The sequence below is a fragment of the Lytechinus variegatus genome, chromosome 7 (genome assembly GCF_018143015.1).
Source record: "Lytechinus variegatus isolate NC3 chromosome 7, Lvar_3.0, whole genome shotgun sequence".
In the NCBI taxonomy this organism is placed as follows: Eukaryota; Metazoa; Echinodermata; class Echinoidea; order Temnopleuroida; family Toxopneustidae; genus Lytechinus; species Lytechinus variegatus.
Window position 1 is genome coordinate 7260578 of NC_054746.1, and position 10410 is coordinate 7270987.

Consider the following 10410-nt stretch of genomic DNA (forward strand, 5'->3'; position numbering starts at 1 on the left):
GTAGATGATGTCTTCATTTCCCTCATTTGCATACCATCCAGGATGTGCATATACCTGAGAAATTAAGAAAAAGACATTCACTTTGTTATTTCATATTCTATTTTGAGTTTTTTGTTGTTCAGCTTGGTTAAATTTTCATGGGGGGATCTGAAATGCGCTGAGTCAATCTGAACTACTAGTATTCCAAGTTCCTCTGCAAATGACATTTGGGATAAATTTTAGAATTATTATTTTGTTTGCATGTTTGATCATTAAATGATTGTGTTACAACCATTGGCGGCGATTCCAGGGAATGGGGTAACGTGCCCCCCCTCGATTTTCAACTTTTGTACAGCAGCCTATTGGAAAGAATTGTCTCGTTTCCCTTTATTATAGACCAAAATTTTTCATGAAATCGCTGTCAATGGTTATCTGTTTGGCTACTTGTATTCATTATTGACTGGATTCTTATGAACTTTTCTCTCCATCATCTCTTTCTCTCTTTCTGCCCTTCTCTTTCTTTCTTTCTGCCTTTCTTTCTTTCTGCCTTTCTTTCTTTCTTCATTTCTTTCTTTCTGCCTTTCTTTCTTTCTGCCTTTCTTTCTTTCTTCATTTCTTTCTTTCTTCATTTCTTCCTTCCTTCCTTTTTTTCTGCCTTTCTTTCTGCCTTTCTTTCTGCCTGCCTTTCTTTCTTTCTTTGTGCCTTTCTTTCTTTCTGCCTGCCCTTCCCTTGTCTCTTTCTTTCCCTCTCTTATTCCCCCTTTCTATTATCACATTCTTCTACCACCCCCGCCCAACTCTGCGGTGTTTCACTTTCTTTGAACATGAGCAAAGAAGATGATCCTCCTCTGAAAGGACTTTCACACCTGGTTGCCAGACTATTGGGTTACAAGATTATGAAAATGATAGTGATGCCTACACAGTCGAGTAATCAATTTTGAAAGACCCTTCATGTATATTTTGTCTACCACATTTTCATACAGCCTTTGGGAAATGGAGTGAACTTCATGAAATACTTCAACAAATTTTATATCAATAAAATCTGATTCAAGAATCCTTTCAGCAAATTGATTGAACAAACTCAAACATTTGCAAGCTTTATATATATGACGTAGAATTATAAAATTTACCATTGCCATTTTGAAATACTGTAGTTATTATCGCTTTGTGAATCTTTTATGTATTGCATTTCTTAACAGATGATCATTATGAATAATGTAAATCAATAGTGTGACAAAATACCTGTAGCACAATGTTGGAAAATCTATTCAAACAAATTCAGAATGCATTATCAACATGAATTCAATAAAATGTTTATTTTGTGAAGTTCACTCTTGTAAAAACAAATAAAAATACTTGGCTTATACAGTGACGTGAAAGGTAATCCAAATCTTGAGGGTCATTGAAAATAAATCACAAAATCCCTTTCTGTAGATACTGATTACCACATGATCAGGATCACTCAATTAAATCATTAATTATAAATTCATCTTTCCTTTTCTTCTCAAAACCAACAAGAGGGAATTGTACCTGAAAATTTAATCCCATTTAGAAATTTTCTTTGAAAAAACAAATGATGTAAACTTGTAAAATAGTAATTTAAAAGAACATTGACCTTCTAAATTTGGTTTACCACACGTAAAGTACTCCTGAATACCTAATAGCTGGCCGGTATTCTGAAATCGTGTTATCGTTTGAATTGCCTTTATTTACTACAAGAAGAATTTATTTTTAAATGGTATATTTGGTCGCTTTATAGTGCATAAATAACCAACTTGCAAGACAAAACCGCACTCAAATGCGCATAAGGGGGTTGTAAACATAACATGATTCTCAGAATACAGGCCCTGTTGCATAAAATAGTGATATGGATCCTAATCGTACGATTGGCTGAAACCTATCACATGACCAGTCCTTGATTGGTACAAGTAATCGAGTACTATCAAAAGGTCATAATTTTGAAATGATCATTCGTGAAATAAAATATTTAATACACATCATTTTGCTTGGGCATTAGGAAAGTATACTCGCTACCTTAGATTGATATTGGAGCCGTTTCAAAGGTACGGTACCAGTGTGTATGTAATGCCATTGATGTGTAAAATTTGTATACTATTAAAGTGGCATTGCCGTTCAATGGTAACACCGGATGGCAATACGACTTATTTTATGCAACAGGGCCATGGGGGACTTTGGCCTTAAAAAGGGGGGGAGGGCAGTTGAGGGACAAAATGGATTAAGGAAAGGGCGGTCGGGAAGTTGGTCACAATAGATAAAAAGGGGCGGGGGGGGTTTGAAATGTACAGAGAGGGGCAGGGGGGTCACAATGGGTAAAATGGGGCGGGGGCAGTGAACAAAAAAGGGGTGAGGGGGTCACATTGGATAAAAAGGGGTGGGGGATCACAATGGACAAATAGGGGCAGGGGGTCACAAAGGATAAAGGGGGGGGGGGGGGGTTACAATGGAATATGGGATGTACACAAATAAGCATAACTGAAAAGCAAATATTTTCAAGAGATAATATCAAATTTATTTTTTTCAAATACAAAAAAAAAATGACCAGCAGCCCACAAGATTCACTCAAGTATACAGGATACCATAGCAGCTAATGACCTCTTGATTCAATGAGGCAAACCCCATCCCTTACAAAATGACCCACAGCCTGATCTGAGCTGGGGTCTTCTTGACAAAATCACACAATATGTGACATCACCACCGAGAGACCTATTTTTCAGTGTGCAGTGAAGGGCACTGGACATGGTTGTGCATGGTATACAACTTACCACAATGAAAGGGCTTTGATAATGATAGTAGGGAGCTTTCACTTGAAAACGAACAACGAATTCAAGAACAAAGTAAATGTATTGAATAGTGCCCGTCAAATGACAAAGAACAGCTGGGAGGTCTTTGTCAATATTTTGTGAACCGTATCAGCAGTCTGTCCTCAGTAAAGGACGAAACTGCCGTTTTGACTCACCAATTTTCGACAAAGACCTCTTGGCTGTTCTTTGTCAAAGAGGACATATGACAATACATTTTATATGTTCTTGAATCCATCATAGAGTAAAAACTCCCTATTGATATTTTGTGTAGCAAAGAGTATGGAAGACAATGCATTGACTTTTCTAGTGATTATGTTTCTAGGGGATGGAGGGAGGGGGGGGGTCTTAACCCACATTCTGCATTTATTTAAAATTTGCAACCAAAAAAATTCTTTTTTAATTTTCCCACTTTTTCTTCCCTACCCCCTTCCCTCCCTTTTTCCTTGCCACATGAATCGGTCTATTCTCCTTTGTAGTCTTCATTCGCCCTTGAACAAAACCACCACCCTTCCTTACGACTATCTCCCCCTCCCCCCAAACACAAATGGCAATTAATCCACTGATTGTGCTCTCTTCGTATACCTCCCTGTACTATCCATCCAGGGGGGCTTTTCATGAAGATTTTTATCAGTGATTTTCACCAACAAATCCTTCAATCTGATTGGCTTAGAGCAAACCTTGTCATGAAATGCTCCCTGTATCTGATTGGCTTAGAGCAAACCTTGTCATGAAATGCTCCCTGTATCTGATTGGCTTAGAGCAAACCTTGTCATGAAATGCTCCCTGTATCTGATTGGCTTAGAGCAAACCTTGTCATGAAATGCTCCCTGTATCTGATTGGCTTAGAGCAAACCTTGTCATGAAATGCTCCCTGTATCTGCCCATTTTTCATCATTTCACATCCTTTCAACATCAACTATCCATGACTGACACTACAAGTGCTCTACTTTTCAATTACATATTTTGCTAGTATTACAAATCATTTTCACATTTCATATTTTTATTAAACAATTCAATTTATATATTCACATTAAACAGAATACTGTTCCTTGGCTATTTTTTTTGAGGGGGGAGCTTTTCTTTTCAAAAGAGCAAATGAAATATATTACTATTTTGCAAATAAATATACCCTTTTCTGTACATGATGCAATCGCGTTTCTATAAATTTCAAAGAACACTGCATTTTGATCAAAATAGAAACCAATAGGGAAAAGAATGAATTTCTTTCTCTGTTGAGCTAATTTAGAATACACCATCATACAAAAACCAAATGTACTGTATCCATCATGCCACCATGAACTCTGAGTGATCAGGCGAGGCACCGACAATGATAGATAGATCTAATAAGGTTGGGAACTCAATATAGGCTTGTCCTGAGGGAGTACACTTCATATTCCACAATGATTTATAATCCCCCATCAATCATTACAATACAATGCATGAACCCTAGTAATGAAGCAAAATGTCAAATTTCAGAGACGGCACCAAACAATTTTAAAAAAATTTCTACAGCCAAATGGTCATCAAGAACCAATGACAACTCTCACAGACAGCACCTAATAAAATTGCCCAAACTTCTTCCAGACTGGATGGACGAAACCACTTCTTTAGCCAAAGGGTCACGGAGAGTTGGAACAGTCTACCAAAACATGAAATGTCAAATCTGACAGACAGCACCCAACAAAAATTCCCAAACTTGTTCCACACGGGATATAGGAAACCATGTCTTTAGCCACATCAGGGACAGTGATGGACAAATCTACCAATCACTGCCCTATACACAGGAAGATGGATGAATGAACAGGGGACCGTTTCATCAACATTTTTGTATGACAAGTTGTCAGATCTGACATCTTTCCTTGATTCTGATTGGCTGAGAGGCACTGTTACTATAGTAACTGTCGGATAAAATGGGACTTGTCGGATAAAACGTCCGACAAGTCCTTTCATGAAACGCTCCCCAGGTCCTGGCTGAGAAACTTCTCTGACATGATCAGATGAATCATAAGCAACAAGACGGAAATAATTCTATGATGGTCTGCGAATTATGCATCGTATGATGATTGCAAAGAAAGTGAAAGACTCAAAATTTCCCATAAAAGATGTGTAGATGGCACAAGATCAAAGTATAAGCAAATTGAATCATTGAATGAAGGTCCTTCTCTAAATAAAACTGGCAGTGGTAAGCAATCACATGAATACCTTAACCCTATCTAGCCCGGAGGGGGGGGGGGTAGGGGCTTTTTTACCACCCTTAACATTTTTCTCAATAAATCTGTTAAGATCAGGCAACCTTTCTCATGCAACTTTCAAGACGAAATTCACAATGCGATTGAATATGGTTACAAATTTAGGCAACGTTTTGCCAAATTCATAAATGTATCATTTTTACCTTTACTGATTACAAGCTATTGATTTCATGTATCTATGACTGAAATGTGACAATTTTCCTCATTTTTCATTAAGATGAAAAACAGGGGGGTGGGGCTAAAAATGCCCCCATCCCCCCACAGCTATGCAATTTTAAAATAGCCTGGGCTATATAGGGTTAAACACAATAACTTCCCTTCACTTCTTACATTTAACTTGATTTAAGAACACCTGAAAGTGATGAAGTTTCCTCTACACAGGAAATCTATTCAAAATTCTTTCCAAACGAAGAACGTTTCCTCCTGGATGCAGAAAATGAATGTTGACAAAGATTTTAAGAATCTACCTTATTAGAATTCAAACAAGTGCACTGTGGTGTAACTCTATCTAGGCCGAGGCTCCCCCCCTCAATGATTCACGCAATTTTTTCACCGTGCTAAATTTTATGACCGCGCCGTTCACTGACTTTTTACTTTCAAGACTTGCGCAACTTTTGAGAGACCAATTTCGCGTCACCCGGGAACGTGGTTCCGAAATTATGCAACATGTTTTAACCACGTGATTATGTGTACAAAGTCAATGAAAATTGTGTTTTCAACCAAAAATCATAAATATATGATTATTTTTAGTTTTGCTGGTCTAAATGTATTTATTTTATGCTTTTTGTGATCTAAGAAGAGTCCCCAACAATTTCATTGAAAAAAAAATGCAAAACAAAAAGTACAAAAAACAAATAAATACATAAGAAATTGCAAAAAACAATATAGTACATAAGAAAATTATTTGATATCGCAAATTTGTTCATGTACACTTGCTAAGAACACTGCAAAGAGTTTCTATACCAAAAATTAGACTATTGGAGCTTTATTTAGGGAGTTATATAGAGGAAAAAGTAGGATTTCACTTACTAATTACGCATAAATCAGTATAATCACTTAATAGCAATTTACATGAAATAAATTACTATACAATTTTGTAGATTATGTCCCAGACAACCCACATGCCAGATCTCAAGGGGGGCCCACCCGCCATAGGAACTCCCAAAATACCCCAGCCTAGATAGGGTTAATAGTAGAGTTACAGACTAAGCCAGAAAATTGATCAGATATATGTAGCTCCCCTTTTGGTGATAATATCGGCATGCATGAGGAGCAAAATGGTCTTTATTGACCCTGACTCTGAAATATCAAGACTTCACATTGCCTTTCATTTCACCAGAGTCAGACAAATCCGGGAAAATCTAATAAACACAGCAAAATGGCTGGAAAAGACAAAAAAAGAATGACCAACTGGAACTAGATCCACTGAGAATTCCTCTAATGCCACCATAAAGAGGCCAACACTCTCACAAGATATCAGCATTTGTGAGTCCAAGAAGTATGTATTTTGCATGAGGTTTTGAAATGCTCTGGATATCATACGTAAGCTGAAAGGAACACCATTGCTTGTGGTCAGACAGTACTTGAAGATAATCGCAACATCACCAAATTCCAAACACCAAATATAAGATGTCACGTGCAACTGAAACAAAATGAAACAAAATAAGCAGTACTCTCTTCATACAGACGTCACCAGTTCCTCTCTCTTATCTTTGTGCAGAACAAATTATTGATTACCTGCATCCTGTTGGAGTGCAAACCAGTTTTTGAACAATCTAGATAAATACCACCGAGCTCCAAAGCCATATTGGCTAAACCGCTCCATCAATATTTCAAATATCAATATGGGTCAACTTGAAACACCACACTGGCAAGTCTCTAGAAATCAAAATTTGACATTGTACTTCTGAAACAAGATTCCAGACTTACATATATTGCTTTGATTGAAGGAGCATTTTTTTTACACATTGTGGAAAACCATTGAAGTGCACAACCCTCATAAAAATGGGTGAAAAATTATGTCCGAAGTTGAAGATTTGGGCAGACAAACCTATATTGAGAACCTACCTTGATCATCACATATCTAAACATTCGTGCAGTCCACATTATCTCTTCACATTCTGTGATTTTATGATGGATACACACTCGGCACTTGTACATGGCAAAATGACCGCGATAAACTTTGAAATATTAATTCAAATTTGTCTGACCCAAAAAATGACACATACAGAAAAGGAGAATAAATACATTGCAAGATAATGCACTTTGCTCATCATTGTTCCGCAATCAAAATTAAGATCAAAGTCTGTATATATGTATAAAATTGTGTATCTTCTTAGCACACTATTAAATCAGTCATGGCAAATATGTTGCAACAACGTGAAACAAAGATAAAGTTATAGCAACAGCTAGAACAAATAGTACTTGGATGTATATAAAGAAAGACTAATCAGTGGATTGACATACAACCAACAAAAGGATACAGGAATGGGAAGAAATAAAAGTAAAGAGAATGGATTACAGTCATTAAAAGAAGAGAGAGAGAAAATCCTGATATGGGGAAAATTGCTGCCCAATATTTTCATAAAGGTTATTGCCCTCGATACGTAATTACTGGAAAACCGATTGCATTGTCTTGCATACTATTGGCTACACAAAATATCATTGAAATCATTATCAAAGCACTTACATTGTGGTAAGTTGAATACCATGCACAACAGTATCCAGTGCCCTTCTCTGCATACTGAAAAATAGATCTCTCGGTAGTGACGTCACTATTTGTGTGATTCTGGCAGGAAGATCCCAACTCAAACCAGACAGGAAGCCATGTTTGTGAGGATGAGGGCCTACCACCATCAATCAAGGTCAACTGCTATGGTCCTGCAACTTGAATGAATCTTCCAGGCTGCTGGTCTTACATTCTATTTTTCTTCAAGAAAAAAATTATGAATACAAAACAAGTATATAGAACAGACAAGCAAACATTATTGGGCAGGTCCAAGCTATCTGACATTACATGTGACATAAGAGACAAATCAAAAGAGTGTTTCACAAAGATTTGAATGTGACAAAAAAATTGCTCTTAATTTCCACTTGCATGTGGAAAGTAACAGATCACCATATTAATTGGATCACCCTCAAAAGATGCACTCTACTGTGTATGTATCAATGAGACTGCACATGAAATATCATATGCACATTAACAACTAGGCATGACTTTTAGTTGGATCTATCTATTCGTGAAAGAGTTCCAAGAATTATTTTGCTAGATTCATATTAATTTTTCAAAAATCTAACACCCGGGCCCTGTCTTATATATAAAGAGTTACGACTGATCCAATCAATCGTAGCTCTATGGAAATCCATCAGTGTCACCTTTTCTACAGGAAATTTGCAAAATGTCCTTTGTAAACAAAGGAGAACACACCAAATTGTCAAGAAATCAATTAATTTATCGATATACATTCATATCTAGAAATTATTTTGAACAAACTTGCATCTTAGATGTTGATGTTGCTGGCTTTCCATAGTTGCCATTGATTGGATCAATTGTAACTCTTTGTAAGAGGGGCCCCGGGACTATATACTCTTGATATATTAAAATAAAATGAAAAATGAAAAACACATCACTAGCAGTCTAGCACTATATATTACTGGGACTAATGAAAATTTGATATAAAATAGATGGATTCATGTTTGTCACACCCATGAAGTTGAATCTTCACACAGTTATTCATTTTATTATGAAAAAGAGATATTTGGGGTACAAAATGACCTCTGTGACTTTTGACCTGTGAGTGACCTTTTTCATCTCGCACATCTTTGGGACCAATTTAGTTTAGTTCTTTTCATAGTAACTTTTGATCTGATATTTTGTCCGAAGATATTCTTTCCATAACATATGTTATCCTGCAATGAAGTGTACTTGGGTGTTTGTTGTTTTTATTTGTGTTAATGACATAATTGAATCCTTTGAAATATCAAATTTCATTATCTATGCAGATAATACAAGATACAAAAAGTATTTTATGAAATTAAAAACACAAATAGACTGAATCAGCCAATAGCAAACTTTGCTATTCCTGCATTTGAAATAGCCTGAATCTCTGTAATTTTGAATTTGAAATAAAAAAATTCATATTATAAAACTCTTTTGTGTAATAATTTATGAAACTGGACAGAACATATTAATGATATTCATGGAAAATAAGTGTAAGCTATTGCGCACAAATTAAAATGGAGGTGGGGGGGTCCTTGTGTTATCAAATGGGAACGCAAGTCATAATCCATAGAGAAGCCTGTCTTGCTCGGCTGAGCCGTAATCAGATTCGATAGGAAATGTGACATTATATATTGCCCTGCATTGAAAAAGGCAGATCCTAAGCTTTCATTTGTCAAAATTTGGAGTTTGCTCATGCATGAGATGTACACTGTGGAACTTTCAAGCAGTCTGCAAAAACTAATGTCAAAGAATCCCTTGTATCTATTTTTTTTATATTTAACTTTTCTAATCTAAAATCTTGACAGTATGAACAAGAAGATACTGTACCATATTTCTTTTTTTTTTCATTTTGAGGATTAAATTTGCTATTTACAGAGAAGCTTCCCTGGCAATTATTGTTGGTTTGGGGGTGGCTGGTCACGTAACAAAAAGCAATTACAAGTTGAAAGGGGTATTACATAACTGGTGCTGAGCCATCCAGAAGCAAACTAAATTTTCATTTTGAATATATTAGTGTAATACTAGAACATGAATTTTATTTGGATTAACAATCAAGAGACCAGTTAAGAGTCTAGAACAAAGGATTGAAGAGAACTTTGGCAACTCAAAACAAATGATGACCCTTGGATGGGTTGAATTCGCGCTTTCCTTTTTTTATCTCATTAATCCAACAGACTCGCATTACAGTATTATTATTATTGTGTGTATCAAGTAAACAAGTTTTTTGAAAAATGCTTATGATCCAATTTCCCCCAATGGTTGGGACTTGCGTTCCCCTTTAAACAATTATTCTACGACAAGTAGATCCAGGGTACAAAACAAGAGGTAAAATTCATTCAAGGAAAACTCTGGAAAACCTTTGGGTCCACTTTTGCAGAATAGTAACCACAAAATAAAAACAATTACTAACTTTATGTAAACCAAGTTAACTCCACAAAAACCTACAAGCCTTATTAATGATAAACCTCATGATGCTTGAAAATTATTTGTAACCTTGAGCACATATCATTTTATCCTAGTAGTAGTAGTACTCATACCCTAAATAGTATGTATTCATTAATGAAACAACAGATAATTCAGATAATTTGGAAAGTCAGCAAATATTTAGGGACAGTGATTTTCTGTTTACCCGTGAATC